This window comes from Pseudophryne corroboree, chromosome 6 (assembly GCF_028390025.1).
Source record: "Pseudophryne corroboree isolate aPseCor3 chromosome 6, aPseCor3.hap2, whole genome shotgun sequence".
In the NCBI taxonomy this organism is placed as follows: domain Eukaryota; kingdom Metazoa; phylum Chordata; class Amphibia; order Anura; family Myobatrachidae; genus Pseudophryne; species Pseudophryne corroboree.
In genome coordinates, this window is record NC_086449.1 from 588,178,524 (window position 1) to 588,192,288 (window position 13,765).

Sequence of the window (13,765 nt, forward strand, 5' to 3'; positions counted from 1 at the left end):
TGCTGTGATGAGGGGGGGCTGGGGGTGATGAGCGGTGAGTTGGCGTGGATGAGCAGCTGTGATGTGCGGGGGGGCTGGGATGATGAACGGTGAGCTGGGGTGGATGAGCAGCTGTGATGAGCGGGGGGGCTGGGGGTGATGAGCAGTGAGCTGGGGTGAATGAGCAGCTGTGATGAGCAGGGGGGGCTGAGGGTGATGAGCGGTGAGCTGGGGTGGATGAGCAGCTGCGATGAGCGGGGGGTTGGGGGTGATGAGCAGTGAGCTCGGGTGGATGAGCAGCTGTGAAGAATGGGGGGGCTGGGGGTGATGAGCAGTGAGCTGGGGTGGATGAGTAGTTGTGATGAGCAGGGGGGGCTGGGGGTGATGAGCGGTGAGCTGGGGTGGATGAGCAGTTGTGATGAGCAGGGGGGCTGGGGGTGATGAGCGGTGAGCTGGGGTGGATGAGCAGATGTGATGAGCGGGGGGCTGGGGGTGATGAGCGGTGTGCTGCTGTGATGGGGGGCTGGGGGTGATGAGCGGTGAGCTGGGGTGGATGAGCAGCTGTGATGAGCGGGGGGGCTGGGGCTGATGAGCGGTGAGCTGCTGTGATGAGGGGGGGCTGGGGGTGATGAGCGGTGAGCTGGAGTGGATGAGCAGCTGTGATGTGCGGGGGGGCTGGGGTGATGAACGGTGAGCTGGGGTGGATGAGCAGCTGTGATGAGCGGGGGGGCTGAGGGTGATGAGCAGTGAGCTGGGGTGAATGAGCAGCTGTGATGAGCAGGGGGGGCTGAGGGTGATGAGCGGTGAGCTGGGGTGGATGAGCAGCTGTGATGAGCGGGAGGCTGGGGGTGATGAGCAGTGAGCTGGGGTGGATGAGCAGCTATGAAGAGTGGGGGTGCTGGGGGTGATAAACAGTGAGCTGGGGTGGATGAGCAGTTGTGATGAGCAGGGGGGGCTGGGGGTGATGAGCGGTGAGCTGGGGTGGATGAGCAGATGTGATGAGCGGGGGGCTGGGGGTGATGAGCGGTGAGCTGCTGTGTTGGGGGGCTGGGGGTGATGAGCGGTGAGCTGGGGTGGATGAGCAGCTGTGATGAGCGGAGGGGGGGCTGGGAGTGATGAGCGGTGAGCTGCTGTGATGGGGGGCTGGGGGTGATGAGCGGTGAGCTGGGGTGGATGAGCAGCTGTGATGAGCGGGGGGGCTGGGGGTGATGAGCAGTGAGCTGGGGTGGATGAGCAGCTGTGATGAGTGGGGGGGCTGGGGGTGATGAGCAGTTGTGATGAGCAGGGGGGGCTGGGGGTGATGAGCGGTGAGCTGGGGTGGATGAGCAGATGCGATGAGCGGGGGGCTTGGGCTGATGAGCGGTGAGCTGCTGTGATGAGGGGGGGCTGGGGGTGATGAGCGGTGAGCTGGCGTGGATGAGCAGCTGTGATGTGCGGGGGGGCTGGGGTGATGAACGGTGAGCTGGGGTGGATGAGCAGCTGTGAAGAGTGGGGGGGCTGGGGGTGATGAGCAGTGAGCTGGTGTGGATGAGCAGTTGTGATGAGCAGGGGGTGCTGGGGGTGATGAGCGGTGAGCTGGGGTGGATGAGCAGATGTGATGAGCGGGGGGCTGGGGGTGATGAGCGGTGAGCTGCTGTGATGGGGGGCTGGGGGTGATGAGCGGTGAGCTGGGGTGGATGAGCAGCTGTGATGAGCGGAGGGGGGCTGGGGGTGATGAGCGGTGAGCTGCTGTGATAGGGGGCTGGTGGTGATGAGCAGTGAGCTGGGGTGGATGAGCAGCTGTGATGAGCGGGGGGGCTGGGGGTGATGAGCGGTGAGCTGCTGTGATGAGGGGGGGGCTGGGGGTGATGAGCAGTGAGCTGCTGTGGTGAGGGGGGGGCTGGGGTGATGAGCGGTGAGCTGGGATGGATGAGCAGCTGTGATGTGCGGGGGGGCTGGGGTGATGAGCAGTGAGCTGGGGTGGATGAGCAGTTGTGATGAGCAGGGGGGGCTGGGGGTGATGAGCAGTGAGCTGGGGTCGATGAGCAGTTGTGATGAGCAGGGGCGGCTGGGGGTGATGAGCGGTGAGCTGGGGTGGATGAGCAGTTGTGATGAGCAGGGGGGGCTGGGGGTGATGAGCGGTGAGCTGGGGTGGATGAGCAGCTGTGATGAGCGGGGGGCCTGGGGCTGATGAGCGGTGAGCTGCTGTGATGAGGGGGGGCTGGGGGTGATGAGCGGTGAGCTGGCGTTGATGAGCAGCTGTGATGTGCGGGGGGGGCTGGGGTGATGAACGGTGAGCTGGGGTGGATGAGCAGCTGTGATGAGCGGGGGGGCTGAGGGTGATGAGCAGTGAGCTGGGGTGAATGAGCAGCTGTGATGAGCAGGGGGGGCTGAGGGTGCTGAGCGATGAGCTGGGGTGGATGAGCAGCTATGATGAGCGGGGGGCTGGGGGTGATGAGCAGTGAGCTGGGGTGGATGAGTAGCTGTGAAGAGTGGGGGGGCTGGGGGTGATGAGCAGTGAGCTGGGGTGGATGAGCAGTTGTGATGAGCAGGGGGGGCTGGGGGTGATGAGCGGTGAGCTGGGGTGGATGAGCAGATGTGATGAGCGGGGGGCTGGGGGTGATGAGCGGTGAGCTGCTGTGATGGGGGGCTGGGGGTGATGAGCAGTGAGCTGGGGTGGATGAGCAGCTGTGATGAGCGGAGGGGGGGCTGGGAGTGATGAGCGGTGAGCTGCTGTGATGGGGGGCTGGGGGTGATGAGCGGAGAGCTGGGGTGGATGAGCAGCTGTGATGAGCGGGGGGCTGGGGCTGATGAGCGGTGAGCTGCTGTGATGAGGGGGGGCTGGGGGTGATGAGCGGTGAGCTGGCGTGGATGAGCAGCTGTGATGTGCGGGGGGCTGGGGTGATGAACGGTGAGCTGGGGTGGATGAGCAGCTGTGATGAGCGGGGGGGCTGAAGGGTGATGAGCAGTGAGCTGGGGTGAATGAGCAGCTGTGATGAGCAGGGGGTGCTGAGGGTGATGAGCGGTGAGCTGGGGTGGATGAGCAGCTGTGATGAGCGGGGGGTTGGGGGTGATGAGCAGTGAGCTCGGGTGGATGAGCAGCTGTGAAGAGTGGGGGGGCTGGGGGTGATGAGCGGTGAGCTGCTGTGATGAGGGGGGGCTGGGGTGATGAGCGGAGAGCTGGGGTGGATGAGAAGCTGTGATGTGCGGGGGGTGATGAGCGGTGAGCTGGGGTGGATGAGCAGCTGTGATGAGCGAGGGGACTGGGGGTGATAAGCAGTGAGCTGGGGTGGATGAGCAGCTGTGATGAGCGGGGGGACTGGGGGTGATGAGCGGTGAGCTGCTGTGATGAGGGGGGGGGCTGGGGGTGATGAGCAGTGAGCTGCTGTGATGAGGGAGGGGGGCTGGGGTGATGAGCGGTGAGCTGGGATGGATGAGCAGCTGTGATGTGCGGGGGGCTGGGGGTGATGAGCGGTGAGCTGGGGTGGATGAGCAGCTGTGATGAGCGGAGGGGGGCTGGGGGTGATGAGTGGTGAGCTGCTGTGATGGGGGGCTGGGGGTGATGAGCGGTGAGCTGGGGTGGATGAGCAGCTGTGATGTGCGGGGGGGCTGGGGGTGATGAGCGGTGAGCTGGCGTGGATGAGCAGCTGTGATGTGCTGGGGAGGGCTGGGGTGATGAACGGTGAGCTTTGGTGGATGAGCAGCTGTGATGAGCAGGGGGGCTGGGGGTGATGAGCAGTGAGCTGGGGTGAATGAGCAGCTGTGATGTGCTGGGGGGCTGGGGGTGATGAGCGGTGAGCTGGGGTGGATGAGCAGCTGTGATGAGCGGGGGGGCTGGGGGTGATGAGCGGTGAGCTGCTGTGATGAGGGGGGGCTGGGGGTGATGAGCAATGAGCTGGCGTGGATGAGCAGCTGTGATGTGCGGGGGGGCTGGGGTGATGAACGGTGAGCTGGCGTGGATGAGCAGCTGTGATGTGCGGGGGGGCTAGGGGTGATGAACGGTGAGCTGGGGTGGATGAGCAGCTGTGATGAGCGGGGGGCTGGGGGTGATGAGCAGTGAGCTGGGGTGAATGAGCAGCTGTGATGTGCTGGGGGGCTGGGGGTGATGAGCGGTGAGCTGGGGTGGATGAGCAGCTGTGATGAGCGGGGGGGCTGGGGGTGATGAGCGGTGAGCTGCTGTGATGAGGGGGGGCTGGGGGTGATGAGCAATGAGCTGGCGTGGATGAGCAGCTGTGATGTGCGGGGGGGGCTGGGGTGATGAACGGTGAGCTGGCGTGGATAAGCAGCTGTGATGTGCGGGGGGGCTAGGGGTGATGAACGGTGAGCTGGGGTGGATGAGCAGCTGTGATGAGCGGGGGGGCTGGGGGTGATGAGCAGTGAGCTGGGGTGAATGAGCAGCTGTGATGTGCTGGGGGGCTGGGGGTGACGAGCGGTGAGCTGGGGTGGATGAGCAGCTGTGATGAGCGGAGGGGGGGCTGGGGGTGATGAGCGGTGAGCTGCTGTGATGGGGGGCCGGGGGTGATGAGCGGTGAGCTCCGGTGGATGAGCAGCTGTGATGAGCGGGGGGGCTGGGGGTGATGAGCGGTGAGCTGCTGTGATGAGGGGGGGCTGGGGGTGATGAGCGGTGAGCTGGCGTGGATGAGCAGCTGTGATGTGCGGGGGGGCTGGGGTGATGAACGGTGAGCTGGGGTGGATGAGCAGCTGTGATGAGCTGGGGGGCTGGGGGTGATGAGCAGTGAGCTGGGGTGAATGAGCAGCTGTGATGAGCAGAGGGGGCTGAGGGTGATGAGCGGTGAGCTGGGGTGGATGAGCAGCTGTGATGAGCGGAGGGGGGCTGGGGGTGATGAGCGGTGAGCTGCTGTGATGGGCGGCTGGGGATGATGAGCGGTGAGCTGGGGTGGATGAGCAGCTGTGATGAGCGGGGGGGCTGGGGGTGATGAGCGGTGAGCTGCTGTGATGAGGGGGGGCTGGGGGTGATGAGCGGTGAGCTGGCGTGGATGAGCAGCTGTGATGTGCGGGGGGGCTGGGGTGATGAGCGGTGAGCTGGGGTGGATGAGCAGCTGTGATGAGCGGGGGGGCTGGGGGTGATGAGCAGTGAGCTGGGGTGAATGAGCAGCTGTGATGAGCAGGGGGGGCTGAGGGTGATGAGCGGTGAGCTGGGGTGGATGAGCAGCTGTGATGAGCAGGGTGCTGAGTGTGATGAGCGGTGAGCTGGGGTGGATGAGCAGCTGTGATGAGCGGAGGGGGGGCTGGGAGTGATGAGCGGTGAGCTGCTGTGATGGGGGGCTGGGGGTGATGAGCGTGTGATGGGGGGCTGGGGGTGATGAGCGGTGAGCTGGGGTGGATGAGCAGCTGTGATGAGCGGGGGGCTGGGGCTGATGAGCGGTGAGCTGCTGTGATGAGGGGGGGCTGGGGGTGATGAGCGGTGAGCTGGCGTGGATGAGCAGCTGTGATGTGTGGGGGGGCTGGGGTGATGAACGGTGAGCTGGGGTGGATGAGCAGCTGTGATGAGCGGGGGGGCTGAGGGTGATGAGCAGTGAGCTGGGGGGAATGAGCAGCTGTGATGAGCAGGGGGGGCTGAGGGTGATGAGCGGTGAGCTGGGGTGGATGAGCAGCTGTGATGAGCGGGGGGTTGGGGGTGATGAGCAGTGAGCTCGGGTGGATGAGCAGCTGTGAAGAGTGGGGGGGCTGGGGGTGATGAGCAGTGAGCTGGGGTGGATGAGCAGTTGTGATGAGCAGGGGGGGGGCTGGGGGTGATAAGCGGTGAGCTGGGGTGGATGAGCAGTTGTGATGAGCAGGGGGGGCTGGGGGTGATGAGCGGTGAGCTGGGGTGGATGAGCAGATGTGATGAGCGGGGGGCTGGGGGTGATGAGCGGTGAGCTGCTGTGATGGGGGGCTGGGGGTGATGAGCGGTGAGCTGGGGTGGATGAGCAGCTGTGATGAGCGGGGGGGCTGGGGCTGATGAGCGGTGAGCTGCTGTGATGAGGGGGGGCTGGGGGTGATGAGCGGTGAGCTGGCGTGGATGAGCAGCTGTGATGTGCGGGGGGCTGGGGTGATGAACGTTGAGCTGGGGTGGATGAGCAGCTGTGATGAGCGGGGGGGCTGAGGGTGATGAGCAGTGAGCTGGGGTGAATGAGCAGCTGTGATGAGCAGGGGGGGCTGAGGGTGATGAGCGGTGAGCTGGGGTGGATGAGCAGCTGTGATGAGCGGGGGGCTGGGGGTGATGAGCAGTGAGCTGGGGTGGATGAGTAACTGTGAAGAGTGGGGGTGCTGGGGGTGATGAGCAGTGAGCTGGGGTGGATGAGCAGTTGTGATGAGCAGGGGGGGCTGGGGGTGATGAGCGGTGAGCTGGGGTGGATGAGCAGATGTGATGAGCGGGGGGCTGGGGGTGATGAGCGGTGAGCTGCTGTGATGGGGGGCTGGGGGTGATGAGCGGTGAGCTGGGGTGGATGAGCGGAGGGGGGGCTGGGAGTGATGAGCGGTGAACTGCTGTGATGGGGGGCTGGGGGTGATGAGCGGTGAGCTGGGGTGGATGAGCAGCTGTGATGAGCGGGGGGCTGGGGCTGATGAGCGGTGAGCTGCTGTGATGAGGGGGGGCTGGGGGTGATGAGCGGTGAGCTGGCGTGGATGAGCAGCTGTGATGTGCGGGGGGGCTGGGGTGATGAACGGTGAGCTGGGGTGGATGAGCAGCTGTGAAGAGTGGGGGGGCTGGGGGTGATGAGCAGTGAACTGGGGTGGATGAGCAGTTGTGATGAGCAGGGGGTGCTGGGGGTGATGAGCGGTGAGCTGGGGTGGATGAGCAGATGTGATGAGCGGGGGGCTTGGGGTGATGAGCGGTGAGCTGCTGTGATGGGGGGCTGGGGGTGATGAGCGGTGAGCTGGGGTGGATGAGCAGCTGTGATGAGCGGAGGGGGGGCTGGGGGTGATGAGCGGTGAGCTGCTGTGATAGGGGGCTGGTGGTGATGAGCAGTGAGCTGGGGTGGATGAGCAGCTGTGATGAGCGCGGGGGCTGGGGGTGATGAGCGGTGAGCTGCTGTGATGAGGGGGGGGCTGGGGGTGATGAGCAGTGAGCTGCTGTGATGGGGGGGCTGGGGTGATGAGCGGTGAGCTGGGATGGATGAGCAGCTGTGATGTGCGGGGGGGCTGGGGTGATGAACGGTGAGCTGGGGTGGATGAGCAGCTGTGATGAGCGGGGGGGCTGAGGGTGATGAGCAGTGAGCTGGGGTGATGAGCAGCTGTGATGAGCAGGGGGGGCTGAGGGTGATGAGCGGTGAGCTGGGGTGGATGAGCAGCTGTGATGAGCGGGGGGTTGGGGGTGATGAGCAGTGAACTCGGGTGGATGAGCAGCTGTGAAGAGTGGGGGGGCTGGGGGTGATGAGCAGTGAGCTGGGGTGGATGAGCAGTTGTGATGAGCAGGGTGGGCTGGGGGTGATGAGCGGTGAGCTGGGGTGGATGAGCAGTTGTGATGAGCAGGGGGGGCTGGGGGTGATGAGCGGTGAGCTGGGGTGGATGAGCAGATGTGATGAGCGGAGGGCTGGGAATGATGAGCGGTGAGCTGCTGTGATGGGGGGCTGGGGGTGATGAGCGGTGAGCTGGGGTGGATGAGCAGCTGTGATGAGCGGGGGGGCTGATGAGCGGTGAGCTGCTGTGATGAGGGGGGGCTGGGGGTGATGAGCGGTGAGCTGGCGTGGATGAGCAGCTGTGATGTGCGGGGGGGGGCTGGGGTGATGAACGGTGAGCTGGGGTGGATGAGCAGCTGTGATGAGCGGGGGGGCTGAGGGTGATGAGCAGTGAGCTGGGGTGAATGAGCAGCTGTGATGAGCAGGGGGGGCTGAGGGTGATGAGCGGTGAGCTGGGGTGGATGAGCAGCTGTGATGAGCGGGGGGCTGGGGGTGATGAGCAGTGAGCTGGGGTGGATGAGCAGCTGTGAAGAGTGGGGGGGCTGGGGGTGATGAGCAGTGAGCTGGGGTGGATGAGCAGTTGTGATGAGCAGGGGGTGCTGGGGTTGATGAGCGGTGAGCTGGGGTGGATGAGCAGATGTGATGAGCGGGGGGCTGGGGGTGATGAGCGGTGAGCTGCTGTGATGGGGGGCTGGGGGTGATGAGCGGTGAGCTGGGGTGGATGAGCAGCTGTGATGAGCGGAGGGGGGGCTGGGGGTGATGAGCGGTGAGCTGCTGTGATAGGGGGCTGGTGGTGATGAGCAGTGAGCTGGGGTGGATGAGCAGCTGTGATGAGCGGGGGGGCTGGGGGTGATGAGCGGTGAGCTGCTGTGATGAGGGGGGGGCTGGGGTGATGAGCGGTGAGCTGGGATGGATGAGCAGCTGTGATGTGCGGGGGGGGGGTGATGAGCGGTGAGCTGGGGTGGATGAGCAGCTGTGATGAGCGGGGGGGTTGGGGGTGATGAGCAGTGAGCTGGGGTGAAAGAGCAGCTGTGATGGGCAGAGGGGGCTGAGGGTGATGAGCGGTGAGCTGGGGTGGATGAGCAGCTGTGATGAGCGGAAGGGGGGCTGGGGGTGATGAGCGGTGAGCTGCTGTGATGGGGGGCTGGGGGTGATGAGCGGTGAGCTGGGGTGGATGAGCAGCTGTGATGAGCGGGGGGGCTGGGGGTGATGAGCGGTGAGCTGCTGTGATGAGGGGGGGCTGGGGGTGATGAGCGGTGAGCTGGCGTAGATGAGCAGCTGTGATGTGCGGGGGGCGGGGGGTGATAAGCGGTGAGCTGGGGTGGATGAGCAGATTTGATTAGCGGGGGGGCTGGGGGTGATGAGCGGTGAGCTGCTGTGATGAGGGGGGGGGGGGGCTGGGGGTGATGAGCAGTGAGCTGGGGTGGATGAGCTGCCGTGATGTGCGGGGGGGCTGGGGGTGATGAGCGGTGAGCTGGGGTGGATGAGCAGCTGTGATGAGCTGGGGGGGGGAGCTGGGGGTAATGAGCGGTGAGCTGGGGTGGATGAGCAGCTGTGATGAGCGGTGAGCTGGGGTGGATGAGCAGCTGTGATGAGGGTGGGGTGGGGGTGATGAGCGGTCAGCTGGGGTGGATGAGCAGCTGTGATGAGTGGCAGGGACGGGGACTGGGGGTGATGAGTGGCAGGGACAGGGACTGGGGGTGATGAACGGGGGCGTGATGAGCACTGAGCGGCAGCGGCAGTGATGGGCTGCGCCAGCGGTGAGCGGGGGGCCGGGGGTTATGAGCGACGGTGATGAGCTGCGGCGGAGAGCGGGGAGGCTGAGGGTGATGAGCGGCGGAGAGCGGGGGGGGGGGGGGGCTGGGGGTGATGAGCAGTGAGTGAATTCAGCAGCGCCCGTCGCCCTACGCAGCCGCGTAGTCAGGGGAGCAGAGGCGGCCAGGGTCTCACAAGAAGTGCAGTGGGTCTGGCTTGCCAGAGGAATGGAAGCGGGACCAGACCCGAGTCGGGAGAAAAGCTGCAGGCCGGTGATCATCAGCAAAAGTAATGGGAAGCTCAAAATCTGGTGCCCAGACATATTTGCATCAGTGACGGCGGCGTGCTTTCATATGGACTGAAAGCACACCCCTGTCACTGAGGCACTTCTACTAGTGCCGCTTGACCTGTTTTTTTTTAATGGGTTTTTACAGCCCTTTCCTTGAAACACCCCCCCCCCCCCTTCTTCCTACCGCTCTCGATGCCTCCAAAAAATTTTTTAACCTGTATTAAAATGTAAAAATGATTACAGTAATATAAAGCATATACTTAGGTCACAGAATATGTGCCATGAGTATCTTCTTTATATTATTGTAATCATTAATGAAAGGGGAGAATGACAGGGGAGGCACTGCCTTTAGTGTGGCATACCTTTACATTCTATTAACATTTTTCACTTATTAATTTTTTAACACTGTTTCTCTATTTTAATTACATTTCATTTTTGTATCACCCTCTCTATAGCTTCGGCTTCCTAAATACTAATTTATTAACACTTTAATTTTTTCACTGGTATGCTACGCTAGGCTTTCTGGCATATGCTGGTGTTTTGGGGTGCCACACCCTGCACCTAGATATAGAGCTAGGGACCCCAAATATACAGAGACACCTTGATGTGGCTTTGGGGCTTATTCACACATTTGCGCAAATATGTGTAACCAAGATCTCTGAATTCTAATATTGGGGATCATTCCGAGTTGTTCGCTCATTGCCGATTTTCGCTATACTGCGATTAGTTGCTTACTGCACATGCGCAAGGTTTGCAGAGCGCATGCGCTTAGTTATTTTACACAAAAGTTAGGTATTTTACTCACGGCATAACAAAGCTTTTTCATTGCTGTGCTGATCGGAGTGTGATTGACAGGAAGTGGGTGTTTCTGGGCGGAAACTGGCCGTTTTCTGGGAGTGTGCGGAAAAACGCAGGCGTTCGAGTTGCAAAACGCAGGAGTGCCTGGAGAAACGGGGGAGTGGCTGGGCGAACGCTGGGTGTGTTTGTGACGTCAAACCAGGAACGAAAAGGACTGAGCTGGTCGCAATGGCTGAGTAAGTCTGGACCTACTCAGAAACTGCGGAGTAATCTTTACGAGAAAATTAGCGAAGCTTTCGTTAGCAATTCTGCTATGCTAAGATACACTCCCAGAGGGCGGCGGCTTAGCGTGTGCAATGCTGCTAAAAGCAGCTAGCGAGCGAACAACTCGGAATCACCCCCATTGTTTCCCCCAGCACCCTGAATGATAACAGTAACCAGATATAGGGGGTCATTCCGGAATGAGCCCCAATGTCAAAATATAACCTATACAGCTCTTTTTCGTTCCTTAGTTAAAGAATGAGAACTATCACTTGAGAGCTCATTTAGAGGTGGGCATCAGAATATACATATGTGTAGAAACAGCATAGAGATGGGGCTGGATAATATAAACAGTTAATGCTAAAATCACATTACTCTTTCAATTTCTTTACATTATATTAAAGACACTTATATTGTCTTGACAGTTATTTGGAAATTAAAAAGTCACATGTTCCTTATAAAATATAATTAAATGCAAACACAAACTACAAATACATAATTAAATGAAATGCAAACATCTGTTGTTTTTGCTTTTAAAACATGAAATGGGAATATTCTATAGTGTAATAGTGCAAATGAAAAAATGTCAAATAGCATGAATAGATTGTTGCAACTTCTTTACTTATAGCCACATTAGTGGGGCCGGATAGGGTACTAAAATCCTGGCAGTCACAATTCTGATGGTCAGGATCCCGTTAAGTATTTAGCTCTACCCCTAACCCACCCTTACAGCAGCCGAACCCTAACTGTCCTCTCCTGCAGACTAACTCTAACCTGACCCCTGGACAGAAATTGACCCGCTTTTTGCTTTTGCCCTTAAACACTTTGCTGGATACCTTGGATTCTGACCACTGGACTGAACTTGACTTGCTTTTGCCTGTGCCCTTAAAAAAAAACCTTGCTGACATTGGGGTCATGACCTGTGGACTTGATTTCTACTACCTGATTCCTGGAGTTACCGGGTACTCACTGTACACCGGGTCATTACAGGTGAGCAACTTTCTTTTCTATCTGGTTGCTCATGTCTGTTGCCATATTGGGCCTATTTCAGACCCCGATGAATCTGAGTGGCATAGCATAAAGTACCAGTGTCCGGTAATTTGTGCATGCGCTGAACCCGTACTGTAGGGTCCTGCATTGTTGGACGCACTACAGCTACAGACATCACTAGAGTGATGGAGACATGTCACTGCTGTTTTGGTGGCGTGTCAAGGCCAGGATCTCCATTGGAAGATGAGGATTTCCTGGTCTCTTTTTAAGAACTGTGGCGGCGGGTTTGCATGATCCCATGGTTCATGCAGCTGCTCACAGGTGATCTGATACTGTGTCCTTGGACTCAGCACGGATCACTAATGGAAGCAGGAGGTGTCTGTCTACTTATATCAGACGCTTCCTGCTGTATTACCTTACTAGTAATAGCACCTCCAACCACATCTGAATCAGGCCCATTGTGTGAACATTCTGCTACTTGGATCCTATTTGAGTAAACATAGTTTAACAACTCACATGTTCCGTGTCAAAATCACCTAATCAAAAAATGGCTATCGCAGAAGGTCATTGCCAGGTGATGCAGGCTACATTTATTCAAGCAGAACAATGATGGCTAATCAAACTTAGTTCTGTGCAGGCCAGATTGGAGGAGATTCAGAGCATTCCAGCACAGCAGACACCAGCAGCAGCCAGGCCAGAATCTGGTGGTGCTACTATGGAACCGATGATTCAGTTACTGGAGAAATTGCAGCCAATACAGACAGTTTGTGGCCCAGTGTAATTTAGTTTTCCAGATGCATCCTAATACCTATCGAAACAAGAAGAGCGACCGTGCACCGGTATGTTATGAATTGCAAGAATTGTAAGAAACCAACAAATGGACAATTATAGTATTGGAAAGGAGATTTAAGCCTTTCAAAATGTGGTCCCTATTGGTGGTGCGCCCAGAGCTAGAAAGTACAGATACTAACGGGAGGAGAGAGAGAAAGCTCTTGTGTGGGCGCACTCTTGAAGAAAGAAGAAGGAATTCTTCAGTTATTAGTAATAATAAAAACTTAATTTTTATTGATCAACAATTAAAAAATTATTACCCCTCTACGATCCAAGAAAAGGTGTAGGCATAGGAAAGACGTGAGAAAATATAAAATGTTCTGGTCTGTTAATCACACGAGAAGGATTAGAAAGGCTGCAGACACTTGATAGTCTGACACCCGTTTCTCCTGACCATTACAGATAATCTGTATTAATGAGACCGACCGGGGAGGTCAATAGTGTGTCTTAGAGAACCACTTAAATCTGGTTAATACTAAGCAGTTGAGTATTCACCTGTTATTCCATATTGTGCAGAATTAGAAATATCTATATTGACATGATCTGGACGCGGCAAGGATAGAAAGAAGTTTTTGAAAGAACAAATAGTGGTGATACTGCTGTTGGTGTCCACCCTTCAAAAGAAGGGGAATAGTCCCTACTCTACAACACCAGGTATTCCCAGGGAGTCTCCTCTCAAGGTACTGACCCGGCCCGACGCTGTTTAGCTTCCAAGATCGGACGAGATCGGGCATTAGCAGCGTGGTATGATAGTAGAGAGGCTATCTACCAATGAGAGTGCACCTATATGAAGATGGTAGAGTAGAGATTTAGAAAGATAAAGCCATATAGTGTGTAGATCTGCTTTCCACGTTAGGCAGGGTGAAACAATTGTCACTCAGTGGCAAAGTACATCCTAGGATCGTGGATGAGAGTCTACGGAAATTAGTAAATAGTGAAAAAAAGAGAGAAAAAATGTTTTTTAGAATTTGGACTAGTGGTTACTCTCCCTGAGGGAAAAAAACCTTGTCACAAAATATGCAGCGTCAGATAAATTAATACATGTAGGTATAATTCGCACATATGTATCCCTTTTGTGCAAGGCAGAAAAACAACCTAAAGGGTATAGCACCCTGCATACATAGGGAATGAAACAATTAGTGATGTGCACCTGAAATTTTTCGGGTTTTGTGTTTTGGTTTTGGGTTCGGTTCCGTGGCCGTGTTTTGGGTTCGGACGCGTTTTGGCAAAACCTCACCGAATTTTTTTTGTCGGATTCGGGTGTGTTTTGGATTCGGGTGTTTTTTTCAAAAAACCCTAAAAAACAGCTTAAATCATAGAATTTGGGGGTCATTTTGATCCCATAGTATTATTAACCTCAATAACCATAATTTCCACTCATTTCCAGTCTATTCTGAACACCTCACACCTGACAATATTATTTTTAGTCCTAAAATTTGCACCGAGGTCGCTGGATGGCTAAGCTAAGCGACACAAGTGGCCG

The 13,765-nt window shown here is 57.8% G+C and overlaps 1 pseudogene; it reads right to left on the minus strand.

Annotated features, from left to right (window-relative positions):
- Positions 1-12,921: 12,921 nt before the first annotated feature.
- Positions 12,922-13,040, minus strand: LOC134937359 (5S ribosomal RNA; annotated as a pseudogene).
- Positions 13,041-13,765: the final 725 nt, after the last annotated feature.